The sequence below is a fragment of the Chinchilla lanigera genome, unplaced genomic scaffold (genome assembly GCF_000276665.1).
Source record: "Chinchilla lanigera isolate Chin_1 unplaced genomic scaffold, ChiLan1.0 scaffold00031, whole genome shotgun sequence".
NCBI classification, from domain to species: Eukaryota; Metazoa; Chordata; class Mammalia; order Rodentia; family Chinchillidae; genus Chinchilla; species Chinchilla lanigera.
Window position 1 is genome coordinate 13,911,095 of NW_004955432.1, and position 12,916 is coordinate 13,924,010.

Here is a 12,916-nt window from a genome sequence, read left to right on the forward strand (position 1 = left end):
TTGGCTGCTAGAATACCTGAAAGTTCACAATTTATAAAGAACAAAAACTTACTTTTCACAATTCTGGAGGCCAAAAGGTGCATCTTGCTGTGTCCTCAGGTGGCAGAAACCAGAGGGAGAATAGAACAAGTTAGTGTAGTGCTACTGTCACTGCTGTAGGGAGCCTCTTTAGCAAAGGCCTCAACCCCATTAACAAAGAAGGAGCCCTCAAGATTTAAACACCTCTTTAAAAGCCCCATCTCTTAATGCTGTTAGCTTGGCAACACCTAAATTGTGCAAGGGACATATTCAAACCATAACAATAAGCAAGCCAAGAAAATAAGCAACATCTTCTGTGCAAGTCAGGAACTAAACAAACAAACCCGTTCCTACTGCTGCTCTTCAGTATTGTGCTCAAGCCCAAGGCAGTTGAATAAGACAAGAAAAATTAATGAGAGATAATTCTATGGGAGTAAAAGGATAGAAGGTAATACTTCCAAATGATATATTTTCCTTCCAAACTATAAACTTGTCTGGTTTTTATCACTTTGTTGGCATTAATGTTTTTATTGTCTAGCAGAGTTTCTCCATTTGATCTTTCATCACAGTAATCATTTCCAGGTGCTTTGTCTTCTCCGAATATTCCCCTTTCCTCTTACCCCATTCCCGTTTTGTAAATGCATCTCTTGTGGTTTTGAATGTTTCCTTAGGGTCCTTCCAGTTTTAAATTTCCTGTGCATTATCCCCTCCTCTGTTTTTTTCTGTTCTGCATTTTTTTATGATAGCATCTTCCACAAGTGTCTGGTGATAATTGGTGAATCTGTTCATGTATATGAATGCTGATTGGAAGCTCCCTGAGTAGAGCCAAGTTCATTGACTTCTAGGCTTTACTGCAGACTGACCATTGGAAAAGGGACCATTTCATAGGGACATCCAGCAGATAAGTCTCTAGCGAGCCTGTTCTTGGACCTGTCTCTCTCCTCACATCTTTGGATTTCTAGTGAGAAAGATACTAAGCAAGAGAGAGAGAACAAAGGCATTCCTCATTGAATGTGTCAAATTTCACTCACTATTGTGTTTTCTGGAGGTAGCATTGACTCTGTCCTCAGAAAGTCCAGATATCCAGAAACAAAACTTACCTAGCTCAATTCTTCCTGAATTGAAGTAGAGTCATCAACTATACAAGGTATGTCAGGTTCTCTACATACTTTTCATCTCATAAAATTCTCTTGACATCTTTCCTAAACTGTTTTCTCCATTTTAATCAAATCTAAGTTTAAGGAGGTAATAGTGATAAATGCCTTTGTCAATCAGCTATGTTGACTAGATGCCCATACTCAAATATTAGTCCAAGGAGTCAGTTTCCAGTGATATCCTTAGGTTAGCTAAATTCCTTGCAATGGATGAGAGAAACTGCTTTAATTACGGTACAATACAGAAGAGAAAGTATCTGAGACTACTGCACCACAATAAATGCACGAATTGCACACAGAGGCTCTAGGACATTCCCTGTGGCCTTTCTCCCCCTCACTGAATGTGCTGTTGGAATTGATGTACAGTCCTCAGATGTCAAGTAGATGCGGCTGGGGCTCGACTAATTATCCTTCCATTTCTAGAGGTAAGGAAAGAAGGATTCAGATAAAATATAGTTGGCATTAAACCAGTATTTGTTTATGAAAAAAATCCAAAACACTTCCAAAATCAAATTCTTTGAATGATAAAATTCAGCCTGTGAGAAAAAAAAAAAAAAAGACTAAATTTCCACACAAGAAACCCTGCAAACTGCTGTATATAGCTTGTAAGATTTTGTTTCAAAATAAATCACCACAGGGTTTCTTTAAATATCAAAATGCTCTGGAGGAAATAAGAATACACTCAAAGTATAAACCTGGATGCAAAAATAATTTTAAAGAAACCACTAGTTTCTCAAGGGTAACGTAAGATGCTCCCAGGGTCACATTGTGAGAAGTTTAGAAGAGGAAACAATTCTCTAGTTAATAAGCCAGAGAGGACATGTTCACTGATGACAAATACCAGGGGCAAACTCGGAAACACACATCTTACAAACACAAACCTGATTAATGCTACATATTCATTCTGAATGTTTTTAAAGTTGTGAAGAAAAGACAGAATGAGAAAATGTAGGCATGTAAGCCTCCCTTAAGACCTAAAATTGAGAGAGTTCCTCTCTTGTGTCTATCTCCAAGCCCCTTATTAAGTGATAATCATTCTAAATACAATCCCTCAGCACTCATTCAGACTCAACCATGACTCTGTGACCTCCTGAATCTGCCACAGGATGCCTCTGTCATCCACCCACCAACCACAGAAGCACTTCAGTTACTATGGTAGTTGCTATCTGTTGCGGCTGTGGAGGCAATAGGAGCAGCCACATGGACCAATTTTAACTGGATTACCAGCAGGATATAAAGAGATCATCCTGTCAAAAATCGACACAAGTTATATCTATGTTATTTACCTGAGGAGAAAAACCATCTTTTTAAAATTCATTTGTTTTCAAGTTGAAGTAATCTGGAAAAACCATTGCGGGGCTTAATCCATAATATAGGAGGTAAGATAAATTTGTTCTGTCAAATTCTGCTTCCAAGACCTTGCAGCAAATACCCACCATCCTTTTCTATCCGTCTGGTAGCACTGCTATTGTTTTTTAAATTCATCCTCATAGAGTAGCAGATATAAGTATAATTATAATTCTGTGTCTCAGAGCAGTCCATCTGCCTAACCTTAAAACATCTCTCTCTCTCTTTCTTTCAACCGAAGGTGTGGGAAATGTTTCTTCACCCCTAATGTAGCAATGGTGTCTTAAACCAGCTTCTCCCTTCAGCAGATTCTGACCCTACGTGTCAATACAGGTAATTTATTAAGGATGCACCATCAGAAGATGCTAGTAAGTACAAAAAGCCAAACTGGGAAGAAGCTAAACAAACAAGAGTGTGTTCAGAGAGGTCCCAGGCCCAGTTTGATCCTGCAGAGCTCCAGCAGAAATTAGACCACATGACTGCTCTATCGGGAGGCAGCAGAGCTCTTTTATACACTCATATCTCTCTGTCATTGGATGTAAGGTGACCAGAAGGAAGGGGGAAGAATCCTCGAGGCTTCAGCATCTCCCTATTCTGGTTGCTCCTTCCAGCTGCCGTCCTCTGAAGGTCACACGAGTAACTTATGAGCAGCAACAAATACAGAAACTGGAAGGCAGATACAAAGGCACTAAGGCAGGGCCCTGAAGCCTGTGCTATCAAGGATTTTTATGTTATATTACTCTCTGCATCACATCACAATCAATGATTCATATCTTATTTATAATCTCCTTTTGAGGATCTCCACTTTTGAGGTCCGCTCTTTGATTGTCTACACTTGCAGCCACTCTGCCCCACCTCACCATACCCAACATTGTAGTATATAGAATATAAACCATTTTTACTACTGGGATGAATGAAAGGCACCAGCAAAGGCATCCTCCAGTCCAAATGTGTTGGAATCACTGTACAGTGTAAGGTTAAAACTCTTTAGATGTCAGGAAAGGATTGAGAGAGAAGGGGATTGAGTTGGCTGAGCTATGCCTGTACTATTTCGGCTGGTCTTGTGCCAGATGCTTGGATCTTGAGCTTTGCTGAGTGTTTGGAGAGCATCCAAGTACCACCTTGAAGCGCTGCTCACAGGTACTTTTCTCTATATCTCCAGGAGTCCCAGTTTAGGACCTGGATTGGCTCAGGCTGGAGAGGGAGGACAGAAGCTGAAGTCTTCTTTTCTCACTACCAGCCAGGCATGCTGATTCCTGGGCATAGCTTGGCATTTCATGTCCATGTGGCACTGTTTTCTGTTTTCTTTTTTCCAAATAACAAAAAAAATTATACAGCTATTTCATTTATTTTAAGCACAAAGATAATCCCAACATACCTTATTTTCTTTATGCAAAGAAGAAAATCGTTATTGTTCCTTTCATGCATGCAAATCTAGGAAAAACAGATGAAAGATAAACACTTAGAGACAATGAATTATTTATTAGATCTTCCTTGAACTCTGAAATTTGATCAAGAAAGAACCTCTGATACTTACTCTGTTAATTATAAATGGCAACCTTTCAAGTTTTCTGCTAGAGTAATGTTTGAAAAAAACCGCTCATGGGGCCAGGGGTATAGCTCAGCGGCACGGAGCCAGCCTGGCAAGCGCGAGGTCTTGAGTTTGATATTTGATTCCGGGTTCCAAAAAAAAAAAAGGAAAAAACTGTTCAATCCCACTTGATTCTTCCTTCCACAGTGTAGCAAGAGGAAGGTCTTCCTCCTGAGTTTGGCTTAGGGTGTTTGTAGTTCTGTTGTGAGCTTCTACTGGCCCGGATTCCTCCATTCATTCCAGCTGGTGGAAATTTACTTCCTTGGAAGGTCCTAGCCTACCTTTCTCTCATTAGCATGAATCTTTCTCTCTCATGAAGCATTAGCATTTCTGTGATCTTACTTTCCAACTCTGATCTGGGTGCTTAGTTGTTTTCCATTGTGTCTATCTTACAGCTTCTAAGTTCTTATTCATTTTTCTATTACCCTTAGGAAAAAATGTTTATGCATAGAATAGCTACATAGATGTGATTAAATTATTTAAAGAATCTTTTGAGTTTTTACAATGTGCTTATACTCTATTGAGCAGTGGAAAAAATTTTTGAGACAGAGTCTCACTGTGTAGCCCAGGTTGGCCTTGAACTCACAGCAATCCTGCCTCAGCCTCCCAAGTGCTAGGATTACAGGTGCGTACCACCTGGCCCAAAAATTTTTACAAGATGAAAATAGATCCATTCTTGAACTCTTCATCAAGGTCTAGAGATGGCTATCCTTTAAAAGAAAACATTATAACAGATTTTGCTAAATTCTGTAAAAGCTCTGCATACAAAGTACCACAGAAACACATGATAGCTTGTGAAGAAGATAAAAGGTGTCATCCCCATTAAACAGATCAGGAAGCTGCAGCTGATGGGACAGTGCAGTAGGGTTCTCAGAGTTCCTTCTATTCTTCATGGCCATTCTACACCATGTAAGGGTGAAAGGGCTTGCCAGTGGGAAAGATGACACACATGTCAAAGACTCATATGGTTTCCCCAGCCAGTATTTGTATTTTAGAAAACAGAAACCAAATCTCTGGATGCAGTCTATTTTAATCTTAAATGTCAGCAGAGCATCTGTCCTAAGAGACCTAATGATCCAAATCCAAGAGCTCACATTTAAGAAATTCCATCAATATTTCTTGTTGTGAGTTCCTATTAATCTAATTCTATTTTAAAAGGAAGACATGCTCAATATTTTAATATATTAAACTATAGTGAGATATTATATGGCACTTTCCTCCCTATTGGGGAACCATGGTCTTAGTAGAAATACTGCAGAGAGATTTGTTTTGAGACTTCTATGAATAGTAAAAGGGGTAGAAAATGAATGAAAGAGTGCTATGTGCCCAGAGAAGGTGACAAAATACAGGATCCAAAGATACTAAGAGAAGCAGACATTGAAGTTTGTGGAAAACAGATTGATGTAACCTTGGGGATGCTGCAGAGAAAAAAAATTTATTGGAAGAAGAAAGCAGCACAAAATTTAACAGGTTTCCATGTATAACAATTTGGAGAAAAGTTGAGTGGTAGGGAAAAGCATGTAGAAAAAGAAAAGAAAAAGCATGGTCACGATTCCTGAGTAGTTTTCCGTGAATTCATCTTCGGTAAATTAATTCTATTACAGTTCTTCAGAACTGCTACAGAGCACATACAGAGCACTAATGTACCAGTATTCTCCCAATAATTTTTTCCATGGTGCTTTAGGGTACAAACATTATGGGGGATTCTTCTTATGTCTAAATGACAGACAGTAATTCTGTACCACTCCATTGACAGTTGGAGAGAGAAGAGTTATTCTTTACTACACTTTATGCCCACACTGACGTGGCTCAACCTCCATATGAGGTAGAGGAATTAGTCACTGTGGAATCTTCATTACAGCACAGCTAATGAGTAAATAAAATCAAGAGAGCAAAAGATAATTTGGTTAAATATGCACTAGGGATGGAAAAACAGAGATGGGGACATTAATCCCACTTACAGAATTTGGCTTCGAATCCATTCACATCATGTCTAATTATGAGCAGCTGTTAAGTATAACCATCAAAGGCTCCACTGTATACACTCTTTAGTTCGGTAAGATGCTGAGAAAACCAAGCCAAAAAGGTATTTAAGTATCATCAACACCAGTTTTTGATAAATTTATTAGAGGGGAGTCTTTTATTGGATTTTCTACAGACCATTATTTAAATAGAAATTCGACCACTATCCTCAACAAGTACCTTCTTGCTCACTTCAAAACCTTCACGGTGTCTTTCACAGGGACTCCCTCTTGCTTAGTCTGAACTCGATCTAAACTTAAAGTCCGCTTTTTCAGGCTTAGCGTATTCAACAAGATCAGAATTGTGTCGCATACTTCTACGGGACAATTCTTAGCAACCTAAAATCAGCCTTATGTTGCTACAATCTTGAAGTCTCTTGGAAGGATTCTTGGCAATGCACAAACAGTATATTTGTAGCTAGTTTTTTTTTTTTTTTTTTTTTTTTTTTTTTAAGCCTTCTAAGGCTTGGAAAACTAGACCAAATCAAGACGTACTGTTCCAATACTTCTGTAAAGTTGCTGACATTAGCGTTACCTGGTTTAGTTCCAGCCCATCTCCGGGAAGAGCTGGCAGTGCTCCAGAAGAAGGCAAAACATATATTCCCAAAGCTCTAAATTTTAACCCTCTCTTTTCTACTCACACCTGCAATTTAACTTCTATTTTCCGTAGTCTTTTCTCTTAACCTTGCCTTTTATCTCTTAGGAAACAACATAATGTGTTAAACAGCCCTTAACTTCCTACCAAAAAGCATTCTTCTAAATCTACTTTTAAGGAGGGACCCATCTTCTCCCTTTCCTTTTTCAAATTAGCAAAAATATTCTTCTCTCACCCGGTCACCCACTAAATCCCCACTTCTCACCAACATGGTATTCCCATTTCTACTCATTTCCAAGGTGAGTCCATCTGATCTCAAGACCACAATAATCATATAATGTAGTCACAGATGACTCTTAACCACATCTTCTGCTTTCAATTTTACTACTCTTCCTTTGTTAACCCATTATCTATACAGAAGCTTATCTTTTTAAAAAAAAGAAAACACCGTTCCATCATTCTCCACTGAAAGCCAGCTCAGTGCTGTTTCACTGCTGGTGACTGCTGTCATAATGTGCATGGCTCTGGGGCTGTGCATGACATGGCTCTGGGGCTGTGTTCCCACGCACAACTCCAGCTTCATCTCTGGACTCCTTCCAAGTGCCCTCATTGAGCTTATCCTCTTTGTTCCTCCAACAGGGATGGCTTCTCACATCAAGTGCACAAGGGAAGAATTCCTTCTTGTGGTTCCTCATTTCTATACATTACCAAGATGAAAGTTTGATACCACTTCATCAGGGAATCTTTTACGTATTTGCTATCCATTATGCCCAGAAAACCCTGGACATAGAATTCAGTGGCCTAAGCCTCTTGCTCTCCATTCAAATTTTTGTCTTGCTCTTGATCCTTTGAATTCTTATTTTTAGTTTCCAGCACTGAACTCAGTATCTAGATTTGTTTGACCTGGTTTCCTTGCCTTTGACTTAGTCTCTCTTATCACACTTCATTCAGAGAAGACATGAATCCTCTGAAATATAGCCTCTCAATTAAACAAGCTATATTCTTCCAGATAAGAGGTTCAAAGTGAAAAAGGAGGAGATATACAGACAGGAAAAGATGTAAGATAGAGCACTGAACTACAACACAACACTAGTGAAGGATGAAGAACCAGAGAAGCAATTTCATGTATGGTACTACCTCAGTTCACAAATGCTTCTGTTCATGAACAATTCTTTTCATGAAGAGATGTGTTTGGCAGAATTTTGCTTCAGTTAGTGAACTCTGTATTAGGTGACAAACACACCCAGGGCATCATCCCCTGCATCAACACAAATGCAGCCATCTTCCCCAGAATCGTGGAATGAAAGAAGTTCTTGAACTGAGGTACCACTGTACTAAGAATCTAAGTGAGGCTGTGGGTATGTAGTGGGGCTAGTAATCCATTATATATACACCAAATGTCCTAGAGAAATGGCGAACCAGGAACCACAGGTTGTCAGTGGAGGGGCAGCAAAGGAACCATAAAAGTAAGAAAACATGGAACTGATACTTTTCATGCTTTAGCCATAGAAGAAATGCATGCACTGCTATAATGGATACCTTGTTTGGGCCATCAGTATTATCTCACAGAATTTGCTTTTCAAAATCCATCTTTATACCATTTTTAAACTTGTGATTTGGGTAGTATCAACCTCACCTGCCATCCATAAATGAACATTGACATTCCAATTACCATGTTTTATCTTCCTGATCACACTGATTTATTTATGGGTGTGCCCATAAATCTCGCAAAGCCAAAGAAATTAAACATCTGTATGCTAGTGCTTCTGTGAAACAGATGCAGTCTTTATTTTGTGGCAGCTACTGGAAAAAACCTTGTTTTGAGCTGACCACCTGGACTATGAGGTGTGACCATCTGTAGTCTGAAGCTGCTGAGGTCCCTTTTTGTTTGTGTAACACAATAAGAGCCCACAAGAGCAGAGGGCAATCATTTGAAGACAGGATGTCATGGTTACATTTTCCTCATTGCTGAGACAAACTACCTGATGCCCAGAATTAAGGAAGGAAAGGTTTATTTAGCTCACAGTTTGTGGAGGTTTCAATTCATACTCAGCTGGCTCCAAGGCAGAGTGGCACACAGCAGAGGGCAGCAGTTCATGGTAGTGGAAAATAGCAAAAGCAGCAAGAACAGAAAGGGAGGAGCAGCAGAGAGCAAGCCTCTAGTCCTCCCTTATATGGTATGCATGCTACTCGCCCCAGGGCCGGTGTAGAACTCACACCCATAATCCCAACACTGGACCATGAATCAATCATAAACTAGAAGCCTGTGCCCATGACTTCATGGGGCGTTAGGGGGACATCCACACACAAACCATAACACGGGGCTACCTGTTGAAAAGCAGTGCAGTGAGACACCACTCAGCCTCTGGCCAACAGTGTCCCCAAAGCCAGCAGGACCCTCTGGGATTTTCAGTAAGAAAATGAATTTCATGGAAGAAGGTGAATTTTCCAGTTATTTTTTCTAACCACTGTGAATTCTTTCATCATTTGTGAACAAGACATTTTCATCTGATATAACCAGAACCAGCTTATTTGCTGTGGAACATTAATGTGCAACAGGCATTGTAGTAAATGTGAATTCTCTGGTAAATGAAGTAGTCTGGTCTTGGCCCTCACAGACTCATCTCACATAATGAAGGAGGTAGTACAAAAATAAACAGCGCGGTAAAACTATGATGAGTTGTAGAGAAGTAAAAAACTGAGCGCTATTATACTGGGAAACAACTATGTTGGGAAAACAGAAAGTGATACATTAGCCTGGAGAGGCAATTTAGGTTGGACAGCTGAAGGATCGTAAGAGAATAGATGTGCTGAAGGTGTGCTTATCCTCCTTCTATCTACACTAACCCTTTCAGTTACAGCAATAAACTTCTTACAGGATTAGGAATGCAATCCAATGAATAAAAGTTACTATGCCAAACTAGCAAGCTTTACTTCCCCTTCCTGAAGTTATTACCTACCAAGAATGCCACCTTTAGAACCAACAAGAAACAAGAATACTTGAGTGATGTTTTATTCACTGATTACCAACATATCAGCAAGAACTCCTGCAGTTTTAAAGCTGTTTTTTAGGATCACACATTTATTGTTCAATTGCTGGTTTCTTCATTTGCATATGAGTTTTCTAATTACCATATCACTAGCAGAAGGAGAGGGCTGTCACTAGGGCAAGAAGAAGTATATCTCAGATGTTCATTCCAACTGATTTGGTTGAATATCAGCTGTTATCTTGGCTCATCTCCATCTGGCAGTTGCCAAAACATTACTATTCTGCACTCTACTTTTTCTTACTTTAACTTTTTCCATCATGTATTCCTTGAATTTAGTGAGCATAGCTTACATCACATCTCCAGTGTAATAGATTACCATCTTGTCCACATTTCTCAATGGATAGCATATGTGAAAGCCCCTAGACAATCAAACTTCTGCTTCCCAGGATGTGGAAAGGGTGTATACAATGAATAATAAGGCTGGAGAGATAGATTGGCGAGTGCAAAATTCTGCCTGGTGTTAGACGCCATATTAAGGGCTCTGCATCATACTGCCAACAGGAAGTCGTTAATAGATGTTAAACAGGAAATGAGATGAACAAATTTGTCTCTTAAAAATCAGTGACATACTATTTCTGCTAAATCAAAAACCAAGCAGGGTTTGTTTCCTGGGAGCTAATTTGAGAGATGATAAATAGGTCATACAAACTGTAGTGAAGAGCCTAAAAGCCAAAAACTGCAAGATATTTTCTCACAGCTCTAAAAGTTGAAAAGTAGAAGGTATCATTCTTGATAGTATGGAGAAAAAAATAGCGTTGTTTTGAAACTTTGAGTGCAAAGTTGCCATGAAAGATTCAAATTTCAGTTGAAGTTTACACCTACAGTTATAAATCTTTCCAGTCCTGATATTTATCATGTGTCAAGGGAAAGTAAGTAGACAGTAAATCAAGTGTAGAAATCAGAACTTGTCATACATATCTTGAAGAAAACATCAGGCAAATGCCACCTTCCACAAATGGGTAGTATATTTCTGGAGTCCGGGAAGTTATATTAAATCCAAGCATTATTTTCTAATGTCACTTCTTGTAGTACAGTCCATTCCATCTCTACATGTACAAATTATTTTTTAATAATGGGTAACATGCAGGGTAAAGGACGATTAGAGTCCAGAGGTCTTACAAATCAAAGAAATTACACAGATAAAATCCCTCAAGCAAGCCCTTGCATCCATAAGTTACAAAACTCAATTTCTTTAAAATGTCACCAATTCATCATCTCTAGTTTCTGAGCTAAGCAAGAGTAGCTGCATATAGCTTAAATCTGATCCAGGCACCACTTCATACAGTCATCCAGCATTCTGGAAATTTTTCCTTCTAAATTTGGATTTCACAGTTTTTAAAAAAAATTTCTTGGTATCCTATAAACAATAAGTCAACACTTTCATCCCTCTGAAGACTTATCTGAAGTCCAATAGATTTTGCTGCTTCAAAGTCTTAAGCCAATTTTGTTTAATTTCTGGAGGATATTGTACAAGGTAGAAAACTCAGATTGAGGTCCCTTTTGAATCACTAGCAGCCCTTTTCAAGAGTCTGAAGTATCTAACCACAGCTCTTTAGCTTCAAGAACCTCCATTACTGTACTTTCAAAATAACTCTATGATTTCCCACAGAAGCATTAATAATGCTCCCTTTTGAAGCAGGTTACTGAAATCCATTACTGTAATGTGTACTTCCCTACCACCCTCCCGGTACAGATTGCTATCCCTTGGGCCAGGATTTAAGATCACTGCGTGGCCACACAAATACTCCATTAAAAATTCTGACTTAATTAATGTTCCCTTAAAGAGGAAAAGCGAGCATAAAATCCATATTGCTTTAAGAAGGAAATAAACAAAGTTTACACCTTACAACAATGCATCCAAGTGGCATACATTATATTTGAAAGTAAATGTTTTTCTATTTCCTAAAACAGGGGTGATCAAATGCCCATCTAGAATTAGAGCCAATTTTTGCTGATTTTTTCCCACTGGTTTGTAATCCAATGGGATATCCAGGAAAATCTGCAAACAAAAGTTATATCATCCCAATACCAGTTCGGGAAACATGTATTCCCATATCTGTCTTGATAGTGATTCCCCTACTTTAAAGTCCCTAATCTTGTGGATTACTTTACCTGATGTGAATCTACAGCATACATGTTAAGATTTGTGTTTTTTAAACATGTATTTAATATTTTCTTTGTGCCACATACATACCACCTTCTGCATAGCTATCTAGTTGTTTATTATTTGGGGATGAATCCTTTAAAAAATCCGGTAAATTTTTCTAATTATTTCTTTAAAAATGCACCATAATTCAAAATTCATCATAAATCATAATAAATTAGCTTCAACCTCTACTTTTAGCCATAAATCTCAGAAATGTTTGGATCTTCTTTTTGCTTTTACTTGTTAATTAAACAATGTGAGTCAGGATAATGGGTTCTTTGTAGAAAAAGGAGGGGTATAAAATTGCTGAGGGACACACAGAATTTCAAAGATGATAATGTGCTAAATCTCAAAATGGATGAATACTGGGTAGGCAGATGATTACTGTATCATTGATCTTTATTATGAGATCATTTGATATCTAGTCAGTATTTTACAACAATAATTTTGAAAATAAGCCAAGTACATGGAAATAGTTCCCAGCTCCAAATTTTGCCACTTAAATTATTATAACCTATTTTAAATTAATCAAAGATATTTGTCAAATTTTGAAAGTTTGTTGATACTTTCATGATAATTTTGTTTCTAAAAAGACTTTTATCCAAAAGTTATTCTAAGGTGACTTTTTAAGGGTAACATGATATAATATCTTCATCCTTGAAAGGGGAAAAAAAGGCTTCATTTCAAAAATAAAACCCCCAAAGACACCCAGGTACCACCTATGACACACAGCACACATTTATCTGCCTTACCTCTTCTAAGTAGCAGACATAGTACTTATAACAAATCCACAGTCTCTGCTTTGCTGGAGTTTACAGTCTAAGAGGGATAGACATACAAGTGATTGATTCTAATGCAAGACAACATGAAGTCTCAAACAGGATTACATCAGCATGCTATAGAGTTAAACTAAAAGGTGGACAGTTGCCTTCCTGGGAAAATAGCATTTACTATGATTAATTGACAACCTTCTAAGTTCAGTCACTCAAAGTCA